The sequence below is a fragment of the Bufo bufo genome, chromosome 1, assembly GCF_905171765.1.
Source record: "Bufo bufo chromosome 1, aBufBuf1.1, whole genome shotgun sequence".
NCBI lineage: Eukaryota > Metazoa > Chordata > Amphibia > Anura > Bufonidae > Bufo > Bufo bufo.
Window position 1 is genome coordinate 54,837,950 of NC_053389.1, and position 18,552 is coordinate 54,856,501.

At 41.5% G+C, this 18,552-nt stretch overlaps 1 protein-coding gene across 4 annotated transcripts in view; it reads right to left on the reverse strand.

Annotated features, from left to right (window-relative positions):
• The window catches only part of LOC120995207 (serine/threonine-protein kinase SBK1-like), a 105,040-nt gene that overhangs the window by 20,765 nt on the left and 65,723 nt on the right, over positions 1 to 18,552 (reverse strand). Inside the window, exon 1 of one of the 4 annotated variants that reach the window (XM_040424283.1) lies at positions 6,283 to 6,298. The exons of the other annotated variants lie outside the window; for them this stretch is intronic. The gene's annotated coding sequence lies outside the window, so the exon portion shown is untranslated. Of the gene's footprint in view, positions 1 to 6,282; positions 6,299 to 18,552 lie in introns of those variants that run through there. 4 annotated transcript variants of the gene reach the window in all.

Genomic DNA, 18,552 nt, shown 5'->3' on the forward strand with positions numbered 1-18,552 from the left:
CACTGGCCTAGGAAGAGGCCACGACCACAAATCTTTAAACAGTTGATTGTTGGGGTCCCGAGAGATAGACTCCCATTGATAATTGAAGATAGGTTCACCATCAATAGAAATGGCTATGGACCAGAATAGGACATGTTCTTTAATTTGTGGAACGGCCACACGGATCCGCAAAAAAATTTGAGGTGTGCATTGCTCCATAGAAATTAATGGATCAGTGTGCTAACCGCAAACAGATAGCACATGGTTGTGTGCATACACTTCTAAAGCCAGTGATTGGCTGCAGCAGTCATGTGGGTAAATGGGCACGTCAAGGCTGGCTGAGTAAACAAATGCCAATGGGGAGCTGCGGCATTTTATTTCACTTCCTCTACCTAACACTGAAAATCTCATTAATGTTAAGTAAAGAATAAGATGTTGCAATCTGGAGAGGACTTGGGAGCATGTGTTAATTTGATAATAAGACCTCATCCAAAATGACCTTTAATCCTTTTCTGAACTCCTCTGTGGAATCAATGAGATTGTATGATGACATCTCTCATTATTATAGTGCTGAAGCGGTATGAGACCTGATTGTAGGGGCATCCTTAATCTGTAAGTTACCTATGTTTTGTTGGAGCAAGACCTAATCAAAGTTAAACAATTTATAAGAAGAAATTGAATTTACACAATGGAGATCAGAACAGGGAGGTGTATCACAGACTGTTAAATGAGAAACCAATGTGGTCTATAAAGGTGAGCAGTATCTCATATCACGTTTTAGACCAGGTATAGCAATATTCTGTACATTAGGACATCCTTAAGAAAGCTGTCCTTAGCACAATATCTGTGTGAAAACCATGAATCCTCAGCCTAAGGAGAGCCAGTGCCCCCAGTACAGATGGCACTAGAGAGACAGTTCTCCGTTACTCTGTTCTCTGTATCACTTTGCATATTATTTTCCCATAGAGCATTTTCACGAAGTCTCCATACACAGCTGTTTTCCTCAAGGAGAGCCAGTGCCCCCCCCCCCCCTCCAAGCTGCATCCAAGGCATCTCAGCCAACATCCTACTCTGTACTAATGAAGGTCCCCCGTAACAGCTGTCTGTGGATGGATACTTGGCCATTTTCCCTTGTCTTGTCCCAAGGCTTGTTAAAAAGTCGGGCAAGCCACTTCCAAAAGATGGCCTTAGCGAGACAGTTCTCTTCTCCTTGGAGATACCTCTTTGCACAATATCAGCTTATAAACACAAGATTTTAGTGAGGATAAATATACAATAGTTAACAAGATTTCTATTGGGCTGCTATACATATCCTCGCTTCCATGCAAATGAGGTAGGAGGTAGGCTGTTGAATTATTTTGGAAGAAACTGGCTGAAATAACTTGAGACCACGTGAGACCAGAACAAGATCACACAAGGCCATGTCTGTCAGATATTGTGGGTCATGCCATTGACTGCACAACCATGGAAATATATGGGGAAACATTAGGATATATTATATGTGATAAAATCAAGTAGAAATCTGGTATTTTAACAGATTTTTCTGCAAGGGTAACCAGGTGACTCCCTCCCTCTTATAGTAGTACAGAAATACTTATATTACATAGGGATAGTTTGATATTCAGACCCTGCTTACAGTTGGCCATAAAGGGAAGTTTATGTTGGGAGGGAAAGATCCCTTGTCTGTAAGAAAATGTAAGCATGGAGAGGAAGAGAGACACACAGAGATGTTGCTTCATTCTGGATTCACAGCTACACTGCTCAGTACTACTGTATAATGTCCTCCTTGCTGCTGTTGTTGTTTCCAAGGTTATACCACAGAGAGATAAGGCAGCAGAACCTTGTGTTCTCTGTGTGCTGTGTATGGTAGACATCATAGCAGCTAGTTTCTGCCAATTAGCTCAATAATAACTGACAACTAGAGGGAGAGCCTGCAGAAGAGAAAACTGGTGAAAAATGCAGGATACAAGTCATATAATGGGAAGATATAGTGTTATTCCTCATGCATTCACATGCAGATATGTCTACCTTTACCTTAGCTCTAACTTGGATAAGAAATCCAATTTCTCATGAAACCAACTCTAAACAATCTTGCGACTATATACAATATTGTGACGCAAGTGAACGCTAAAATGGCTGCAATTCACATCACAACCACTGAGTGGCCTCATATAGACACCTACAGTGCCTTGCAAAAGTATTCACCCCCCCTTGACTTTTTTCGTATTTTGTTACATTACAGCCTTAAGTTCAATGATTTGTTAATCTGAATTTTATGTGATGGATCAGAACACAATAGTCTAAGTTGGTGAAGTGAAATGAGAAAAATATATAAATAAAACTATTGTTTAGAAATAGAAAACAGAAAATTGGCATGTGTTTACGGAAAGGCCTGTGGGAGACTCCCAAAATGTATGGAGGAAGGTGCTCTGGTCTGATGAGACTAAAATTGAATTTTCGGCCATCAAAGAAAACGCTATGCCTGGCACAAACCCAACACATCACATCACCCAAAGAACACCATCCCGGGACTGGGAAACTGGTCAGAGTTGAGGGAAAGATGGATTGTTCTAAATACAGGGATATTCTTGAGCAAAACCTGTACCACTCTGTGTGCGATCTGAGGCCAGGACAGAGGTTCACCTTCTAGCAGGACAATGACTCCAAACACTCTGCTAAAGCAACACTTGAGTGGTTTAAGGGGAAACATGTAAATGTGTTGGAATGGCCTAGTCAAAGCCCAGATCTCAATCCAATAGAAAATCTGTGAGCAGATTGCTGTTCACAAGTGCAAACCATCCAACTTGAAGGAGCTGGAGCAGTTTTCCAAGGAGGAATGAGCAAAAATCCCAGTGGTAAGATGTAGCAAGCTCATAAAGACTGATCCAAAGTGACTTGGAGCTGTGATTGCCGCAAAAGGTGGCTCTACAAAGTATTGACTTTAGGGGGGTGAATAGTTATGCCCATTGACTTTTTCTGTTATTTTGTCCTATTTGTTGTTTGCTTCACAATTACTAAAAAAAAACTTTTTCAAAGTCAATGGGGATGAATACTTTTGCAAGGCATTGTATCAGACAGAGATCTCGTGACACAATATCTCAAACATGTTTTGAAAAATTGGACATCTAGTGACATGGGATATGTTCAGCCACGAGTAAAGTTAAGGATAGACAGATCTGTGGGTGTATGAGGATGTTTGATGCCTATGACCCTGACTCAGTACCCCACTCAAGGATAGTGTAGCCATTGAGACAAATACAGTAGAGTTCAAAGTAACAGAACTTTTTTCTCCTGTTGGGGACAAAAAGTATAGCTTGGAGGTTACTGTCACAATTGCGCACAGATCTTGGTGTTTGCAAGTAATGGCATACAACTTAACAGTCCTGTTTGGTGGTTACAAGTAATGGCACACAACTGATGGCTACAGTCTCGAATGGGAAAACAATCTGTCAGTACCTCTCTGTTACACTCCCACAGCAACTCATGGTACAAGTTTATGCAGGAACTCCTTGGCCTGGCAGTGCCTCAGTCTCTGGTCATAGTGTTACTCTGGGGTGCATGGTTACCTCCCTGCCTTGATTCAGGAACACCCGGGAAGTTTTCTGCAACCACTTGCAGGGACTTCTTCTCGTTGCTTTTGTAGCAACAAATGCTAGCAGGCAAAACTGTTCAGAGGTCTCCTCTGGTTTATGGCAGTAGGATCAGTCCCAATGCTCATGCACCTGATGGGATCTCCCCATGCACACATCACTACACTTAGCTCCACTTAGGTACAAATCCAAAGTGGGGCAACACATCTGTGAAGACCCACATGACCAGAGGCCATTTCCAGGCCACCATGCCCACAATTAGAGTGTGAAACATAAAATATTTAACAGCCACATTAACAACAAGGAACAGAACATAACTTTGGAACACAACTTAAGTGTCAAGTTAATTTCACTGGCATTTCAAAAGTTCAATTGCAAACACAAAGGGTCAGTTCAAGTGCACTATTTTATAAGAGGTGCTACTCAGAATCACTCCTCTTACAGTAGGAATGCACCAAAACCACAAGAGAGCTAGGCAGCTGAGCTAGCTAGATCCCCAGAGATAGCTTGGCAGACTTCAGAAATAACTCTACTCTGGTTGCTGCCACTTCCCCTCACCACCTTTCCATACATGAAATTTTGCTGCAATACTATGTTGCTCCTTATCAGCTAGGAGGAGACAAGTGGCCCACTGACTCTTCACTTCCTTCTTTAACGATATCAAGAGAGACAACTATGGGTGTACATACAAATCTTTTTAAAGTCACAGAAAAGGCCATACTTATTTTAACATTTATCAGTAGGTCAGACTCTTTTCTGTGATTTTAAGGGTGTACCATGTACTGTAAACAGAGGCCGTGTTTTTACTTGTTTTATTTTTTTTGCTATATATATCATGGTATGTTGAAACCATTGAAACTTGAGTAATTGGTTCCAAAGTCACCAAAATGTCATCCAAGGTAAAAGAAAATGAAAATTTAAGAAAAATAAGCGGATAACTAAGACAGATAAAACAAGTCCGATGGCTGCTAACTAATACAGCTATTTTATGATGGGTCAGAAAAGACCATCGTATGTTGAAAATATTATATCTGGAGGCCATTGTATCTTGAGGGACCATATATATATATTTTAAAAAAAAATTCATTTATATGATTTTTTTTTCATGCTGAAATGTATGTAAAAGCATTTCGAGCGCAGTGGTTTTTTTTTTTTTTTTTTTTTTTGCACCATTTACCTTAAAGAGCTTTTCCTGGATTACAGTACTAAGGTTTTAACAGATCTGCTCATGTAGTTGCTTACCTCATGTACGTCTTCCCCCTTTTTCTTCAATTTGGACCCTTCTGACTTATTTTTCCCATGTAAACCAGTCCCTCCGGTTTCTTTCCATCCTGTATGTAGCACTTCCTGTTCCTGTATCCAGCCAAACCCATGATGCACTTCTCCCTTCTCTGCCACACCTTCAGCCCCTAACAACTCCTAGCTAGTTTATAGCTCCTCCCACCCAGTTAGTTACATAGACACTCCCCTATCACTCCCCCTAACAACACCCAGCTAGTTTATAGCTCCTCCCACCAGCTAGTTACATAGACACTCCCCTATCACTGCCCTGCCCATGGGCATAAAATCACAGGAAATAAGAGAGAGCTGCATAGACATGGTCATGTGACCACAGACCAGAACAGAAGATAGGAGCAATAAAGGTAAAAGATATACATAACAGACAAAATACATATAAAATTACAGCTTACTTCATAAAGGATTATTTTAAAGGTTGTAGATGCCAACTGGAAAACCCCTTTAAACAACTTGATCATTATGTTTTTTGTGCAGGTATTTTTCTTGCATGAAGGTACCAAATGTGTTTAAACTGTCTATTAATTTTGAGGACTTTTAATTAATAGAAATTATTTACAAATTGTTTGTTTATTTTTTGTTATTGTTTATTATTGTTTATCTACATACATTTTATTTATGTGCTTTAATTTCTTAATGTAGCAATTACATTTTTTCTATAGTCTTATTACGGGATTTGGATTTGTTGCACCATGATATAATGTCATACTGCTGCACGATGTTACATTACTGCCTGTCCATAGACAATGGGAATTCCTAGGTATGCTCTACCATAAGGCTTCTAAAATTTCTTTTTACCCGGTCTCATCCTTGAAGATGTTGAAGCCTCTCCAGCAAACAACCACTACCAAGCAACAGCCATATTACCTCCATATCACAGTGTAGTGCCCATATTGCCCCAGCAGCACTAACCAGATACCACCATGCGGTACCTCTTTCTCCTACCAGCACCAAATACCACTGTGCAGCACAACATATCTCCACCACTGCAGCCACCCACAACATTTTAAGAATTATATATACTCCTCATATGGACGGCTGCTTTGTAATACTATATTTCCCTGTAGGGGAATCTCTGTGTTGATGTAGCTTGCTGAGCACAATCAGCTGCTCCAGTTTGCATTGTCTATGGCTAGACATCCCCTTTCATTTACGTATCATTTCTCCCAGCTGGAGGATGTAAGCATAAGGATATACCGGCAAGTGTTGCTAGAATACATAATACTAGCACCCTACACGTATAACGCCGTCGTTCTACCAGGTGGCCAATATACAACTCCAATGGAGTGTGAATTGAGTCTAATGTGTAACAGCACTCTCCATGAGACTCAATTCATGTATAAGTCAGAGAACGCAGAGGGTTTATTGTAATAGAAACACTATATAGCATAGCGATTCAACATGTGGGTTTACTCACGGTCCTTGCTCACTGATCTGCGCTGCATGGTAAGCTCCACACGTCTCTTATTATTAGCTTATCACGCCGAAGCCCTCATTTTAATAAGTCTGTCATAGTGTCAGGTTCTCTTTAAGCAGATATCAGTGCCCTGAGTTCTACCCAAATCCATTACTTAACTAATTAGCCAGCCTCCCTCTCAAACCTGGCTCCCGAGCACATACGGCTGTGATCGGCTCAGTATGTGGAGATAGTGTCAACTCTATTTTTAACGTTGCATTATCTTCATTTAAAATTGGAAGATCACCATGACTTCTCAGATCTTCTTGCAATAATGAAGATTTGTCATCATTTCGGCCCCAAAAACCTAAAAGTGAAAATATTATATAGAGTAAAGAAGTGACTAAAATCTCTACATATTTAATACTCCATGACTTTTTTCATTAGAACTGGGATTCATGATGTAGGGAGAGTTTTGTTAACTAGGTCACTAAATTGCTCAACCAATATTTCAATACTATATCTGTTTATGCTTAATACAGCAGTTTTTGATTTAAAAAAAAAAAAATCATTATAATTGTGTAGAGCGTGAAGAGGTTTGCATAGTTGGGAATGTTATTACTAGTGGTCATTTCTAGAGGCTAACTAGAGTGGATTGGGGAGGTTGACAATGATTAAGTTAAAATCCTGGGCACCATTCTTGCTGTTTTTGGGTTATGTTCAACTCAGTTATCCTTTCCTGTCTATATTCAGTTATTTGCATGCTCATACCACTTGCACTGCAACATTTCCATAAACCATCTTTTATACTGTAGAAAAAACTCCTATTGTTGCTCTGATTCAACCTTTTTATTAATCAGTTTCTCCAAACTATTGCGACTGCAAACATTACTGTCCCATTGCTACTCTGATGCCACCAGGGCCATTTTAAAACATTGGTAGGCCCAGTGCAGTACCTACTCACAGTAGTTATGCTCTCTTAGTGCCCCCAAACATTAGCTATGCCCCCTCACAGTAGTTATGCTCGTTTCGTGCCCCTTACAGTAAATTTGCTCTCTTAGTGCCTCCTCACTGTAGATATGCTCCCTTAGTGTCCCTTCATCATAGATATGTCAACTTATATGCCCCCTTAATGCTCCCTCACAGTAGTTATGCCCTCTTACAGTAGGTATGCCCCCTAATTGCCCCTTCACAGCAGATATGCCCCCTCCAAGTAGAAATGACCCCTTAGTGCCCCTCAGTTTTCCATGTGGAAGACAATCAGTTTTCCATGTGGAAGGTTGGGATTGCTTTTTAAAAGCAAGACATAGAAAATTGATCCTTTAGGTTCACACCGATGAATCTGTCATTTGTAAAAAGAAGCTAACATTTTTACACATATATTACACCCCATAGTATTTGGGCTTAGATTATGCTGTATCTGAGGGATCTCCATCTTCATTTAAAAAAAACTGAAGCAGAAATTGAAAATTCCCTTAAAAATATTAAGAGCAGAAATGATTCACTTATTACCTCTGTGGATATAATTGTTTCCGATGACAAAGAATAGGTACAGGAAGAAGTTGATTCTGAGGAGGATTTGATCACTGATTAAGATATGATAGGTAAGAAGAAAGAAGAGGAAATGAACAATCAAAGATGTGGGACAGCCCTTGTACAAGCCCTCATACTACATAGTTACATAGATGATCAGGTTAAAAAACACACAGGTCCATCAAGTCTCCTTGCTGTTAGAGGAAAAAAAATTATGATCGTGAAATTCCAGAAATAAGGGACCTCAAAAAATGACATTACCCCCAGGTGGATTGTTGACTAACCAGGTTCCTTCAAACTTGATAAAACTTTGAAAAACATATGTGAATTCTTAGAATTATAAGTTGGGGTATCATCTGGAGTTTAGTTCTTCTCCTCCAAACAGGTTTCTTGCAGAAAGAATTCAACTAAATCTTTTGAAACAACAGGCTCAGAAATAACACAATTTTTACAGAGTTTTAATTTACATTCTTAACTGTAAATTATCATGCAGCCATGTGTCTGTCTTCCCAACAGTTCTTTAGGGTAGCAATTCATTCAGCTCAGACGGCTACCATTTGGTGTTGACAAGCTGCATAAGTCTCCCCCAAATTAATCTCAGCAAATGGTCATTAATATACAGTTGGTTGCTTATTTGGATGGCTTTCTGGAGTAATCAGAATTTCTAATTTCTATCTGAGGGTGTCCTTTTTAATTCTCCCTACTCTATGCTGGAATATAAATTGAAAGCAACAGATAGAAGCAGCAATACGTCTGGAGATTTACTGTGCTCTCGGTCAGTGGACAGGCCTGTCTTAATTTGTCATTCATGGTTATTTATGTCTATATTTTTTCTTTTAGGCTTCATGCACACAGACATATCCACATTTTGGTCTGCAGACAACGAATCTGCATAATATAGATGTCTTCCATGTGAATTTTTCTCACTCCCATAAATAGAAAGGGCTATTCTTGTCAATATGTACAAGCATAGTTACATTGGCGGTCTGTAACTGCCTTCATCTCACTTCCCAGCAGGTACGGCTGCCAGAACTCTTGCCTATCCTGTTGTTCCAGTCCCCTGGTAGGCCAATGTCCCTCTGCTTCCTACCTGCAGACACAGCCACTGGGAAGTTCCACATCAGCTAGTCAATGCAGGCTAAGGCCTGTGTCTCATCTGCCTCTAACTCTCTCTGCCCATAAGGGAGTTTCTACGGCTCTTAGAGAGGCAGTGCATGCCCACCTAAGTCTTTCCCAGCCTATTAGAGGATCCTGAGCAATAGGTTCTCTAGTTTCCTGCATAAGTGCCCCTACTTGTCTTGCTTGACTCTCCAGTGTACTGACTACTGCCTGACACTGGATTTGATCCTTCATTGCCTGGCCTGACCTCTGCCTGATCTCTGTACTGACTCTGAGCTGAGCTGACCCTCGGACTGATTTTGGATTGCAGAAACTTTGCATGCCTGACCTCGGCTTACTACGGTTCACCACCCATTCACTTCAGTGGGGCTGAGTTGCACCTAGGCCACTTGACCTATGATCATGACATGCCTGGCTAACAGGCAGTGAGAAGACTGTGGCACTACTGCGAGCGCCGCTGCCTTCTCAAACAGCTGATTATCAGTGATTCCAGGTGTCGGACCCCCACAGATAATGATGACCTATCCAAATGATAGATCATCAGTCTGAAAAAGGCAGATAACCCCTTTAAGCAAGCATATTAAGCGGATATCCTGAAAAGGAATATTAAGAACAGCAGGGGGAACTATATGATGTTTTTAACAGCAGTACAGAGATGCAGCAGCATTTATTTTAATGATTACAATTGAAAAATTGTGATGTTTGATGTGATCTAACAAAAATGTAGTAATTCCTTGTGGGACAACCCCTTCAACTTTCTGTGGGACCTTCTGTGGAGTGAAGACAGGCTAGTCTTCTCTCCACATGTGTATCATTGAGCCTCAGGAGCCCATAACCTTGTTGCCAGTCCACCAGTGGTCCTTCCTTGTACAACATTTGATAGGCACTAACAATTGCATGTTAGGAATACCTTTTGACTCATCTAGCCATCACAATTTTTGCCCTTGTTCGGATTCTCACGCGTGCCCATATTTCTTGCTTCCAACAAATCAAGAACTGATTGTTCACCTTTTGCCTAAGACACGGATAAAGCTGAAAACAGGTGCACTAGGGAAATAGCTTAAACTGCCGTGGTGCACTGCTCTATTGACTGTCAGGTTTGCAGCTTCTACATCTGTATACAGTATTACCAACTGAGAGGTGTGATGGTAATGAGATAATCAGTATTACTCTTTACACCTGTCACTGGCTGATCTGTGCATAGTTTATGTATTTTTTTGGTTTTATGACTTTAGGACTCCAAAGTCAACTCACGTGTCAATTGCCACATTACATCAGGGGAATGTGAATATTAAGAGCAATTGTTACAATTTCCCCAAAAGGGTAAAGACCACAGATAACTACCGGTAACATCTATTTCACACGAGCGATACGGAATGAGTCAGGGTCTGTTTAGGGAAAAAAAATGATGGTTTTGCATGCAGGTTTAATCAGTTTTGTCTGAAACTGCATTCAGTGTTTAAAGGCTATGTAAACCTTTGGAGGATTTTTTTTTTTATGATTGCATTGTACTTATTTTGAGCTAAAAATAATTTTTTCAATTGGTCTTTATTAATAATATGGAAAAAAAAATACAGAGCTGAGATGCTCTACTAGCTGCCTGTGGATGTTCTGTCCTTTCCGTCATCTGGAGAGCAGACTGACTCCTTATCTCTGCTCTCTAACATTATAAACCCTCATTATCGCACAGTTCTTATCTTACTGATACAAATGTGGCTTAAATAAGTGTTTATGACCTCTCAGTAGTTTAGAGATCAGGTTTATTAGATGACTGGCACAAAGTAGAAGTGAAAATACCAGTCACACAGCAAATCACTGAAATGTATTAATTTCCCCTTAACCTTTATTTGTTCTATTAAAAATCTCCCACATACAAATATATCAGATTACAACAAAGATTATTCCACCTTGGGACTTCCTAAACATAGAAATGTAAATATTGATGCTTTGCCACCATGTGGCTACTCACGGTACAGTTGACCACGGAACAATTGATGATTGATCATGAAGAGTTGGACCAAATGAATGGCTTGCAGCAGTTTTATATCTGTCAAGGCTGGGTTTAAATACTCCTCCTTACCTCCAAAGCACCAATCAGAGTCGGCGTCTACCAAACATCAATGCGCCTGCGCCCATGTAATTTGGCAGGCATCACAGTGTATGACGTCACTGCACCTCACACATAACCCAGAGGCGCCGGCCACGTCATTCCCCTAATGCGTGCACGCGCCCAATGTTGTGGGCGATTCCAGTAGTAATTCACAGGATTTGACGTCAATGCACGCCGCATGTACTACGCAGGCACTGGTGATGTCAGTACTTAAATGCGCGCATGCGCCCAGGGAATATAGGCTTTATAAAAAGAAAGATGAAAAGGATTAGGTTCTGTATATAACATGAAGGAATAATAAATATCTCCACTGTAGTTGTCTCTGATTGTCTTTAACTTCAAGACTAATGTCAAAGATTTTTGGTAAGCTAGTGTATATTATATCTGCCCATCAAAAACTTAACTTGTATAGCAGTGTCAACTGACTAATGACTCAAAACTGCAGATATGTCCCACCTAGATAATGGATTTAGTGTTAAACTAATTATGGTCAAATACACAGCTCTCAAAAAGACTGACCAAATTATGATCTAAACTAAGGTTAGAAGAGTCCCTAGTAATTATTCATAAAAAAATGACAAAAGGCAAGGTCTCATTTAAGCCCAATTTTAGTCTGTAAATCCAGTCTGTAAAGCACTGGGATCGCCTGAATGTTTCTCTTGAACATGTCGTGCAATGGGGGTGTCCCTCTTATGTCTTATGTCACCTAAGTGGTCCCCTATGCATCTCCGTATTTCCCTAATAGTTTTCCCCACATATTGTAGTGGGCAGGTACAGGTGCATAGGTAAACTACCCCCATGCTTTTACAATTGGCATATTCCCGGATGTCATATGTTTTTTTGTGTAACTGTGCTCATAAAGCTCTTCGTGGGTTGAATATATGGGCAAGCAATACAGCCCCCACATCTGTACATACCACAGGGTTTACTCGATAGCCACGTACCCTGTTTGGTGGCAGGTTCATAATGACTGCGTACGAAACGATCTTTAAGGGATCTCCCCCTTCTAAAAGTAGTTGCCGGGTGATCTGCTATAACATCTCTTATATCTGGGTCCATTTTTGAAAGATCCCAGTATCTAGATAAGATACTCTTACTTTTTTGTGTCAATTATTAAAAGTACCTACAATCCGAGCAAATTGATTTGACTCTTTATGTGCAGATATACCATCTCTCTGCATGTTAGGTTGGGGGTCCAGTATATCTGACCCAACCCTAGTGATGGCATTTTTAAAGGCATCCTGAAGTTTTTTCGGTGGATACCCCCTTCTCAAAAATCTACCCTGTAACTGCCTGGCCTGACGGTGGAAGTCATTCACATTAGAGCAATTCCTGCGAATGTGCAAATATTGTCCTTTGGTTATACCACATCTGAGATTTGGTGGGTGGTGAGACCTTTAAATGAGACCTTGCCTTTTGTCAGTTTTTTATGAATAATTACTAGGGACTCTTCTAACCTTGGTTTAGATCATAATTTGGTCAGTCTTTTTGAGAGCTGTGTATTTGACCATGATTGGTTTAACACTAAATCCATTATCTAGGTGGGACATATCTGGGGTTTTGAGTCATTAGTCAGTTGACACTGCTCCCCCCTCCCCCTTTCGTTCCCCCAATTAATTAAACCCACAATCTTTGGTGCCAGTTTTGGGGATGGTAGGTGAGATATATTCTTTTTAATTCCACCTACTATTACATATACCCCTAGTCACCTCCAAATATTATACAAGTTTAGCTTTTGATGGGCAGATATAATATACACTAGTTTACCAAAATTCTTTGACATTAGTCTTGAAGTTAAAGACAATCAGAGACAACTACAGTGGAGATATTTATTATTCCTTCATATTATATACAGAACCTAATCCTTTTCATCTTGGGAATTTGGTTCTAATTCATAATAGCGGCACTGATGTCATCTACTCAAATGCAGCAATGGCACAAGCGCACTGGTATATATATATATCTCTTTTTTTAAAGGGCTTCTGTCACCCCACTAAAGTCTTCTTTTTTTTTTTGGGCTAGTTAAATTACTTATATTGCGATATATGAAAATATAATGGTCTTACTTACTTTGATTCAGCAGTTTCTTCTAAAAACGAAGTTTTATAATATGTAAATTAGGTCTCTACCAGCAAGTAGGGCGGCTACTTGCTGGTAGCAGCTGCAGAAAACCGCCCCCTCGTCGTGTTGATTGACAGGGCCAGCCGGGATCTCCTCCTCCGGCCAGCCCTGTCGGCATTTCAAAAATAGCGCGCCTGTGTTCATTCGGCGCAGGCGCTCTGAGATGAGGAGGCTCGCCTCCTCAGCACTCCCTCAGTGCGCCTGCGGCGATGATGTCTTCTATTTCGGTGATGTCATCGGCGCAGGCGCACTGAGGGAGTTCTGAGGAGGCGAGCCTCCTCCTCTCAGAGCGCATGCGCCGAATGAACACAGGCGCGCGATTTTTGAAATGCCGACAGGGCGGGCCGGAAGAGGAGATCCCGGCTGGCCCTGTCAATCAACACGACGAGGGGGCGGTTTTCTGCAGCTGCTACCAGCAAGTAGCCGCCCTACTTGCTGGTAGAGACCTAATTTACATATTATAAAACTTCGTTTTTAGAAGAAACTGCTGAATCAAAGTAAGTAAGACCATTATATTTTCATATATCGCAATAAAAGTAATTTAACTAGCCCAAAAAAAATAAATGACTTTAGTGGGGTGACAGAAGCCCTTTAAAGCCTATACTCCCTGGACACATGAGCGCGTGTAAGTACTGATATCACCAGCGCTTGCTTAGTACATGCGGGGTACATTGACGTCAAAACCTGTAAATTACTACCTGAACTGCCCACAACATTGGGCGCGTGCGCGCATTAGGGGAATGACGTGGCCGGCGCCTCCGGGTTATATGTGAGGCGCGGTGACGTCATACACTGTGACGCCCGCCAAATTACATAGGCGCAGGCGCATTGCTGTTTGGTAGACGCCGACTCTGATTGGTGCTTTGGAGATAAGGAGGGATATTTAAACCCAGCCTTGACAGATATAAAACTGCCGCAAGCCATTCATCCCCTGGCACCACATTATTTGAATGCCATTGTGCATATGTGAATTGGTTCCATGATGAACCTATTTCATACCACTGGGGAAACGCGTCGGGTTGACGGGAAACGCGTCACCTGGGACTTCTTTTTCTTCCATTACTTTCACCTTTGGAGAAGTATCCATTTTCCATATGATCCGATTTTTTGACTTCCTATTTGAACTTTTTAATTATACATCTAAGACATGTATGCAGCAGTTCTCTGTTTAAGAATCAATTAGGAAGGGAATTACAGATTAGGGTACAGCCACCGATAAGTGGGGCTGCCCCTTTCGGGGCAACTACTCCGCTTTTAGGCAGGGTAAGCATAGATTGATAGGGACAGCTCCCCAACTGCCTAAAAGCGGAATTACTGCATCTTTCTCCTGGATATAAGGCAACAGAGTTCTTTATTGGCTCACCACCAAGGAGAGATCCTGATATCATTTTGGTCCCACTCTTCATGATCAATCCTCAATTGTTCCGTGGTCAACTGTACCGTGAGTAGCCACATGGTGGCAAAGCATCAATATTTACATTTCAATGTTTAAGAAGTCCCAAGGTGGAATCATCTTTGTTGTAATTTGATATATTTGTATGTGGGAGATTTTTAATAGAACAAATAAAGGTAAAGTTTTAAGGGGAAATTAATACATTTCAGTGATTTGTTGTTTAGTCATCCCCAGGGACATATTGTTTATTTCAGTGATTTTTACCAGTTACACAGCCAGAAAAACAGATAACCCTTTGTGACAGAATGGCTCAATATTTTTAATAAAGGCCAAAAGGAGTAAAATACAATCATAAACAAAAATTTCCTCCAAAGGCGTACATAGCCTTTAAGTTTTTTCCATCCATATTGCATCCTGTGATACCTCTCATTCTAATCCTACCAGTATTAATAAGCAGGTAACTGCAGTAATGTGATCTGTAGTGAGAAAGAAGTGGCACCTATTAGGCTTAATGGCCAGTACAAAAACTGCTTTTCTTTGCCTTTTTTTTTTTTAGATAGACATTGACATGGAAAATTCAAAATAATATCACCAAAAATTCTTTAACAATTTATTTAACATAAAAAAAATGATTTAAACAATAGGTCATTTTCTGATGACACATTCCCTTTAAAAATGCAAATTAGAGTTAAAGGGACTGTGTCATCAGAAAATAACCTATTGCTTAAATCACATTTTTAAGTTAAACATTTTTTTTTTGAATTTTTGGTGATGTTTTAAAATTTTCTGTCACTATCTACATAAAAAAAAATATTCTAAAGTTGTACAGTTTTCACACTGGCTAATAGACCTAATAATATTTTCAGTTGCCATTGCATTATCTTTACAGGCAAGATTACAATGAAATATATCACCTCTTTTGACATAACACAGGTGATATCACAGCTTATCTACTACCTCCTGACCTCTGCACAGGTCTCAGAGCATGCCTAGAACACTCTCCCAAAGAATTAATTAAAGGGGTTTTCCCATCTCAGACAATGGGGGCATAACGCTAGGATATTCCGACGCCCCCATAGAAATGAATGGGAGTGGTTGCCGCGCAAACGCTGTGCGTTCCTATTCACTTGTATAGGGAGAGCGCTTGCCGGTGGCCGGATCCTGGGAAACCTAGGTTCCTCCAGCCACCACTCTTCCCGCTTCGTTCTTGGCGTTCTTGGCGTAGGTGCGTGTCCCAAAGGTGGAAACCGCACCTATCAGACAATGGGGGCATATCCTAGCCATATGCCCCCATTGTCTGTAATGGGAAAACCCCTTTAATGTCTGTTGTGTCTATGGCCCATGTGGCTGATATAAAAGAGCAGGAATTGCTCATACATTTTAGGCCTAGTGACCAGGGGCATAACAATCGCGGTCGCATGTAATGGGAGCGCTCTGACAGGGCCCAGCATGAAGTACAATGAGAATGCCGGGCCCTGTCAGAGCGCTCTACAAACATGAGGGAGCGCAGAGGCAAGGAAGGGGGGGCGCACTCACCCGGCAGTTCTTGTCACTGCCGGGTTGTCTCCAGAGTGAAGCAGGGAGCCATCTCTGCTCCCTGCTTCACTGTTCTTCTGAGCTCAAGCGCTCCCCCTGCTGGCTGCACATCGCACTGCTGGCTGTGGGAGGAGCGCTGAAAGCCCAGGAATCGGCCTCCAGCACAGCAAGCAGCACGATGTGAGTATGGGAGAGTGTCATCAGGGAAGAGGGTAAGTATGTGTTTTTTTTTTTCTATAAAGCTGCAGACCGGAGGCAAAAGGGGGGCAACAACTAGAGTGAGGGGGCAAAAAAAGGGCATCTTTACTGAGGGGGTAGCCTAATCTAGAATAACTACTGTGAGGGGGCACCTAATCTGGAATAAGTACTGTGAGGGGGCACATATGTGGGCATAACTACTGTGAGGGGACACATATCTGGCATAACTACTGTGAGGGAGGCATATATCTGCCCATAACCACTGTGAGGGGGCACATATCTGGAATAACCACTGTGATGGGGCACATATCTGGCATAACCACTGTGAGGGGGCACATATCTGGCATAACCACTGTGAGGGGAACATATCTGGCATAACTACTGTGAGGGGGAACATAATCTGGCATAACTACTGTGAGGAGGCGCATATCTGGGCATAACTACTGTGAGGGAGGCACATATCTGGCATAACTACTGTGAGGGGCACATATCTGGCATAACCACTGTGAGGGAGCACATATCTGGCAAAACCACTGTGAGTGGAACATATCTGGCATAACTACTGTGAGGGGGCACATCATCTTGCATAACTACTGTGAAGAGGCACATATCTGGGCATAACTACTGTGAGGGGGCACATTTCTGGGCATAACTACTGTGAGGGATGGACTTATCTGGGCATAACTACAGTGAGGGGGCACAAGGAGGACATAACTATTTTGAAGGGACCACAATGTGGGCTTAATTACTGTGAGGGGCCACAATGTGGGCATTAGTACTGTGAGGGCCACAATGTGGGCATTAGTACTGCGTGGTAGCATTTAGGGGAAATGTCCTAGATTATTACCCTGCTATACATTGGCATGGCTCAGTCTTACAGCCAGCCAAGCGCCCCCTGCTGGTGATTTCACAGGGGCAGTCACCATCCCTTCCTTATGTGATTATTCTTTTTTTTTCTATGACCACAGAGACCTTGTTCTGGATCCAGTGAACATCACGCCAGCAACACCCTGGACCAGATTTTATTAGGACTGGGTGAGTGTAGCCATGCATTAGGCTTAGGGCTCTTTAACACGAGCGGATCCAGTGCGGGTAATCCGCTGCGTGAAAGAGAGCCAAACACCGTTCCGGACAGCAGAGACACGGAGCAGTAACATGATTGATAATGCTCTTTGCCTCTCTGTGATCTTTTTACTACAAAATCACGGTGACAGTTTTATCTCACTGTGATTTTGTAGTAAAAAGATCACAGAGAGGCAAAGAGTATTATCAATCATGTTAATGCTCCGTTTCTCTGCTGTCCGGAACTGTGCTTGGCTCTCTTTCATGCAGCAGATTAACCGCACGGCATCCGCTCGTGTGAAAGAGCCCTTAGTATAAAGAAAATCTGCCGCCTCTTTGTAAAAATGGGAGGGGGGGCCCTATCCAAAGTTTGCACTGGGGCCCATAACACTCTATTTACGCCACTAATAGTGACCAGTGTGAAAATGCATGAAAATTTGTTTTTTTTTATTTTTGTAGATAGGACATGGAAAATAAAAATAAAAATCATAAAAAATCTGTTTAGCATAAAACATTGATTTAAACAATATGCTGTTTTCTAATGGGACGTTCCCTTTAACATTTCTGATGCCTCTAATTTAGATTTTGAGAAATACAACAGCATACAGGGAATACCAGTTCAAGGAATTGTATATGTAAGTCTTTACCAGGAGAAGGATTCCACCATCATAAGCTTCTAAAAAGGTTATATATATATGAGCGAATTGATTCTAAATCAATCAGATTCATTACGAATTTCACAAAAATTTTGCAATGGAAATGTTAGCCCAGCGGTCCGTGCCGGGCTCCCTCTTTCCCTCCTGATGCCATGCGCCGTGCTGACAAGCGCGGGCAGCAGGTAACTTAAAGGGAACCTGTCACCAGTTTTATGGTGTCCTAACTAAGGGCAACATAAATAAGTGACTGATTCTTCTAGCAAAATGCTGGGTCACTTTCTTTAATTGACCTAGTCAATCTGCCAACATCTTGTATTGAAAAGCTCCAGCTGATAATGATGAGTCATGAATATTCATGAGCTCCTGACTCTCCCCGCCCACCTGCTGCTGAATGACAGTTTGTTTCCATATGAACCAGCAGCAGGTGGGCAGGGGAGTGGCTATAGCTCTGAATTAAATATACGCTGGACTCAATGACATCACGCTGGACTCGAATCAGCTCATTAGCATGCGGCATGCGGCATCTTTGTGTGTATATTATGAGGTAACCATCTGTCACACCA